A 6303-nucleotide genomic window follows, 5' to 3' on the forward strand; every position below is an offset into this window, starting at 1 on the left:
GCATTGATACTATCTGTGTCGAGATCTCAGATGTGAACATTTCTGGCTGGACTGTACATGTCTTGAACACAGGAAGGACTTGAAACACAGTCAATATACACACATAATACCATGCAATGGCCCCTTAGCCAGAGCTCTGTGAGTGGACAGGGGAGCAAGTGTGAACCTCTTAGGCAGAATTAGCAATATAGCTCTTTCTGATAGCTAATTTCTCAATGGGGTTGGATAAGCATCACTTAGTAGATCCAAGGCCAGGAGTCTCCCTGCCTCAATGGAGTATTTATCTTTACCTTGTAGTTTGACATCCAGAACTGATTTGGGGGGAAATATAATGTATTTAACCCATGAACACTTTCTGAGTCTCGTGGGCAAACAGAACCATGCTGTGCTTTAGGGAAACCTTCTGACGGGAATGAATGTTTGGCTGGCTGGCTCATTCCCTTAGGCTCCACCACTCCTCCCGAAGCCCAGCATGTGTTGCCAATGCTCTCATGTCCTCAGGTAAATGACTAAATTATTCTGCTTGGAACAAGTCAAGAGCAGCCACCTTCTGCCTCCTCTGCCCAGGTCCTGTCTGCCAGTCAGTACCTCCATACAAAAATGGACAATACCACATTGACAGGACTTTGGCTATGCCAGTGCCTGAGGCTCCTGGTGGGATGAAACAGGTATCATGGGACTTTAGCGCTCTGTTTCAACACGTGCTTGGGGTATTGGGGAGCTTTCCTTAGAGAACCCTCCTTCATCTTGCCTGCTGAACCTCTCTCTCTCTCTCTCTCTCTCTCTCTCTCTCTCTCTCTCTCTCTCGTTTCTACTACCCTCTCAGCTCCCCTCCCTGCCCTAAATAAACTCTGTTCTATACTATACCATCTGTGCATCTGTGGGTGGTCCCTCAGGGGGAAGGGATGTCTCAGCACAGGCCCTTGGAAGCACCCCCTTTCCCCATACCTGACTACACATCCACCAAAACATATTCCCTCTCTCCTTACCTTTTTATAAACACAACACCTATGCCTATCCAGCCACCTCACCAGCCCTGTTTTATTTTCTGTATTTTTGAAGACAAAGTTTCAAAGATTAGCTTCCAATCCAAAATGTAGCTTAGGATGATCCCCCTGCTTCCACATGGTTGAGTTCCAGGTTTGAGCCACCATTCCTAGCTTTATTCTGATTTTCTTATGAAAACCATATCTTAAAATGAAAATTCTAGAAATACTCAGTAAATAAATGAAGATGCCCACTGCATGGAGGCAATCCACCTTTAATCCCAACACTTGGGAGGCTGGAGAGGTCCAGGTAGGCCTAGGCTACTAGGCCACTAGACACAGAAGTAGATTTCTGGCAAATCTAAGTATTTACTATTAAAATACTATTTTGAGACTGTATCTCAAAAATAAATAAATGAAACATGACAATCATAATACTAGCATTTTATACCTTCTAGTGAATTAATGTATCTAGGCAAAAAACGATTCATCACTAAAGAGAGAAAAATATGTTCTTCTGATTGTGGTTAGGTATACAAGGCTACTTTGCCCTATTTAAAAAAAAAAATGGAAGCTGGATTTATCGTGGTACGTGATGTGATGACCAGGAGGGGCAAGAGGATCAGAGGTTCAAGATCAGCCTGGGCTTCAGAGGAAAAGCCCTGTTACAAACAAACAAAAAGCAACAATAAAACATTTCAATCTGGTAGTCTGCGGTGGTGCACACCATTAATCCCAGCACTCCAGAGGCAGAGGCTGATGGATTTGAGTTTCAGAATAGCCAGGACTACACTGAGAAACCCCATTTAACAAACAAAATAACCATTTCAATCTGAAGTTGATCAATCCCTTGTCTAGAACTATTTACTAAGTTACAGGAGACTGGGAAAACATCAAATGGATCTCAGAGATATACATTCAGATTGCAAAACTATCTTACAGGAAAAAAATAACAGTAAATTGAAACAAAATTGGGGAAGGACAGAGTAGACTGGATACGACAGCAAAGGGCTGGGAGTGGCGCCCAGGGCAAGCACTGCCCTAGCACGTCACTGGCCTAGCTTCTAGCCTGGGGCTCACTGTTTGATCCACGTTAAAAAATCAAACAGAAACAAAACAATTAAACAGGTGAAGGTGTTCAAACCACCTGAAACTTAAATTTGACCTTATCAAATCCTCTGTGAAAAGAACTGTCAAAGGATTTACTGAAAAAGAAAAAAGAAAAAATTTAGAGAGAAAGGTGCATTAAGATGGAGATACAATGGTAACCACACATAGATTTTTGGCAAATCTATTTACTATATGTTAAAAAACCAAAAACCTACTTTGGGGGCTGGGGAGATGGCTCAGTGGTTACAAGCATTGACTGCTCTTTCCAAGGATCAATATTTGATTTCCAGTGCCGACATGACTGTTTGCAACTACCTGTACCTCTGGTGTGAAGGGTTCCTTCCCTCTTCAAGCCTCTGAAGCCACTGTGTGCAAGTGGTATATACACATACATGCAGGCAGAACACCCACACACATGAAAAGAAAAAGTAAAGAGAAAACAAACCCTTTCTTGGTCCAGATATGGTGGTTCAGACTGAAGGTTCCCCTGGCCCTGCCCTAGAAGCTACATAAGACTATTCTGAAAGTTGAAGAAGGAAGATTGATTGCTTGAGACTAGCCTGGGTTACATAGACCCTGTCTTAACCTTCCTCTCCCTAAAACAACCCTACTAATTAAAGTAAAAATAGGGATAACGGAGGATGTAGTGGGCACTGTAATTAGAACTCTCTGAGACCTCACATTGCTTGCGGTGGTTAGGATGAAACTTGCCCCCACAGGCTCATGTATTTGAATGTGTAATTATCAGTTGGTAGACTGTTTGGGAAGGATTAGGAGGCGTGGCATAACTGTGGTTTTGTCGGAGAAAGCACATTACTGGGGTTTGAGGTTTCGAATGCCCGTGCCAGGCTCCATGCCTGTCTCTGCTGCCTGTGGCTCAGGATATAGCAATCTCAGGTACTTCTTCAGCACCCAGCCTGCCTGCCTGCTGCCACACTCCCCACCATGACGATAAAGGAGGATTCATCCTCTAAACTCTAAGCAAGCCCCCAATTAAATGCTTTCTTGTATGAGCTACCTTGGTCATAGTGTCTCTTCACAGAAATAGAACAGCAAATAAGGAATAAGACATTGTTTAAGAAGAATAGATCCAGAGCCTGGTGGCCCACACCTTCAATTCCAGCACTTGTGATACAGACTCAGGCAGAATTTTGAGTTCAAGGCCTGCCTGAACTAAAGAGCAAGTTCCGAATCAACCAGGACTACACAAATAAATCTTTATCTTGAAAAACCAAAGAAGCAGTCTAAATTGGTTAGTTTTATGTTTTGTTTGATTTTGAGACAGGGTCTGTCTGTGAAGCCATGGCTGGCTTCAGACTTACAGAGAACAGCCTGTCTCTGCCTCTTGGTTGCTGGAATTAGAGGTATGCTCCATGATGCCTAGTTTATTTTTGTACTATTTTTTTTCCATACAGGGTTTCTCTGTGTAGCCCTGGCTGTCCTTCTTGGTAGACAAGGCTCGTCTCAAACTCAGAGACCTATCTCTGCCTCCCAAGTGCTAGAATTAAAGGTGTACACCACCACTGCCTGGCATTTTAATGATTATTTATGTGTGTATTATAAGCATACCCATTAAAATACTAGGAAAACATAATTTTAATTAAAAGAAGAGTAAAGAAAGTAAAACAAAAAAATCTTAAACTTAATATAAAAAGACTGGGGGAGGCATATGATCAAAATACAATGTAGAAATTCACAAAGAATAAAAGTAAAATACCAGGAAGAAGAAGACAGAAAAGTGACAACTGAAATTCAAAGTATTATCATGGTCTAAATCTTAAAAATAAGATTTGGGGAGGGAAAGAAGCAAATTCCACTGGCCGTGGCCAGGGAAATGACGTCATCACAAGGGAGATTTTAGAGGCAAATGCTTATTATGCTTAGACATTGTTTGTAAGATAATTTTTACCACTTTAAAAAAAAAGCAAAGAAGCTTTAGCTAGGAAAGATTACAAAATAATCAGAGTGCCTGAGACTACCCTGTATACAGTTTTTAGTGGGGTAGAATACTTTGTGAGTTTTAGGGGTAAGGCCAAATTTGAAAGCACAGAAAGGCTCAGACAAGGTTAACTGAACACTTGAGAACCTTGTCAAGAAAAATATGTTGACCTTCAGTCATTAAGAGAGAGAAGTCCTGATGGCCCAGGGACGGCGGTCATGAGACACCCTGAGCTGATCCACCGCAAAAGTAACCATAAAATAGAAGCTTCTGTTTATAGGTGCCAATGTGAGAGCCATGCTGAGTGATCAGAATGCGAGTCTTCACATCTTAAACTGTAAGGTAGCTCGTAGTCTTTGCCTCACAGAGGAGCTCAGACTCAAGAGGCTTTATTATAACTCTGTTATAAATGAGTAGTGGCACACCCTATTCAAGTCCAGACTTACTGGCCTAGAAGTCATGTATCCCTGTGGCTACAGTAATTCTCCAGGGGCTTTGTCTGGGTGGAAATAAATAGAAAAGATACACACAGACTTAGACTCTAAGGTAGAGAGGACAGAAGAGGGAATCTCTAGATTGGGGGGCGGGGATTTTCTCTGTGTAGCCCTGGCAGTCCGGGAACTTACATTGATCCCCCTGTCTCTGCCTCCTAAGTGCTGAGATCAAAAGTATGTTACATCCAACTTAAAACATTTTAAAATTAATTACTTATTCATTTAGTGTGTGTGTGTGAGAGGGAGAGAGAGAGAGAGAGACAGACAGAGACAGAGACAGAGACAGAGAGACAGAGAGGTTTTAGAAGTCGGTTCTCTCCTTGTACTATGTGGATCCAGAGGATCAAACTCAGGCTTGGCCTGACCTGAAAGAACCTTCACTCAGCTGAGCCATTCCACTGGCCCAGGACATAGTATTATAATGCTGTAGATAAAATAACCAAGTCAGATTGACAGAATTTACCATAAGAAAATAATCCTCTTGGGTTGATAACTCAAGTCTTAGGTTTGTTGTTGTTTCTTGTCCCCAAGCACTTAGTGCAAATCATGAAATGACTTTTCTTGCTAGGTTTCTGCTTTAGCCACTGCTGTTACTTAGTGTCTTGGATTCTCATTAAATGTTAAACCAAATGGCTGCCGTGATGGTGTTTGCCTTTAATCCCAGAACACAGGACATAGGCAGGCAGACTTCTGTGAGTTCAAGGCCAGCCTGATCTACAGAGCAAGTTCCAGGACAGCCGGGCTTTACAGAGAAACTGTCTTAAAAACAAAACAAAACAAACAAACAAATAAAGGCCAAAAAACCAAAACAACAACAACAAAACCCTATAAAACAACAAAACCCAAAACCAAACAAGACCACACACACACACACACACACACACACACACACAACCTTCTTGTTTCACCTCAGTTTTGGGTTGTGTTAATTATCCTAAATTAAACTCGAATCTTAGCACAACACAAGAACTTGCTCAGCTAATTGGCCTGGATGAAGTCTTCAAATATTGGTCAAGCACCCAAAAGTAGCTAGAAATATGTAACAGTTAAAGCCCTCTAGGCTACATGCACTCTTGCCAATGTAAGAGTAACAGCTGAATGTAAGATAAAAGTAATACAGTATCCCAGGGACATACACCCTGCCAGTCCTGAAATAGCAACAGCAGGAAAGCCTGGGTGTGCATAGCAGGCAGCTGGGGAGCTTTGCAGGTGCTGATACTCAGACTACACCCCACACTACTTACCCAGTATCTCCAGGGAGGACTCAGATTTGAACATCAAAAACTATCCCTGTGCACAAGAGGATTGTGCACACAACTCTCCTGTTCTCAGGCAGCACCCAACCCACCAAAGGCAGCTCTACCTACTGTGCTCCCCAGTTGAGTCCCGGCCTGCTCTCTGAAGTGCTACAGCCTTTGAGGGGTGGGGCCATCTCTCCCACTCTCATGACCCCAGGATCTAGTCTTTAACCAACCAAACAAACAAACAAACAAAACAAAACAAAAAACCTAAACAGCCAGACAAACAAAACCCCATTTTTACTTTTTGCCAGGTATGGCTCTTGACATTAATCCCAACACTTGGAAGGCAGAGGCCAGATAGATCTCTGTGAGTTCAAGGCCAGCTTTGTGTACAAAGTTCCAGGACAGCCTGGGGGGTACATGGAGAAACCCTGTCTTGACAAAAAGAAAAGAAAAAGAAAGGAATAAGGAGAGAGAGAGAGAGAAAGAGAGAGAGAGAGAGAGAGAGAGAGAGAGAGAGAGAGAGAGAGAGA

The sequence above is a fragment of the Grammomys surdaster genome, unplaced genomic scaffold (genome assembly GCF_004785775.1).
Source record: "Grammomys surdaster isolate TR1022 unplaced genomic scaffold, NIH_TR_1.0 125849, whole genome shotgun sequence".
In the NCBI taxonomy this organism is placed as follows: Eukaryota; Metazoa; Chordata; class Mammalia; order Rodentia; family Muridae; genus Grammomys; species Grammomys surdaster.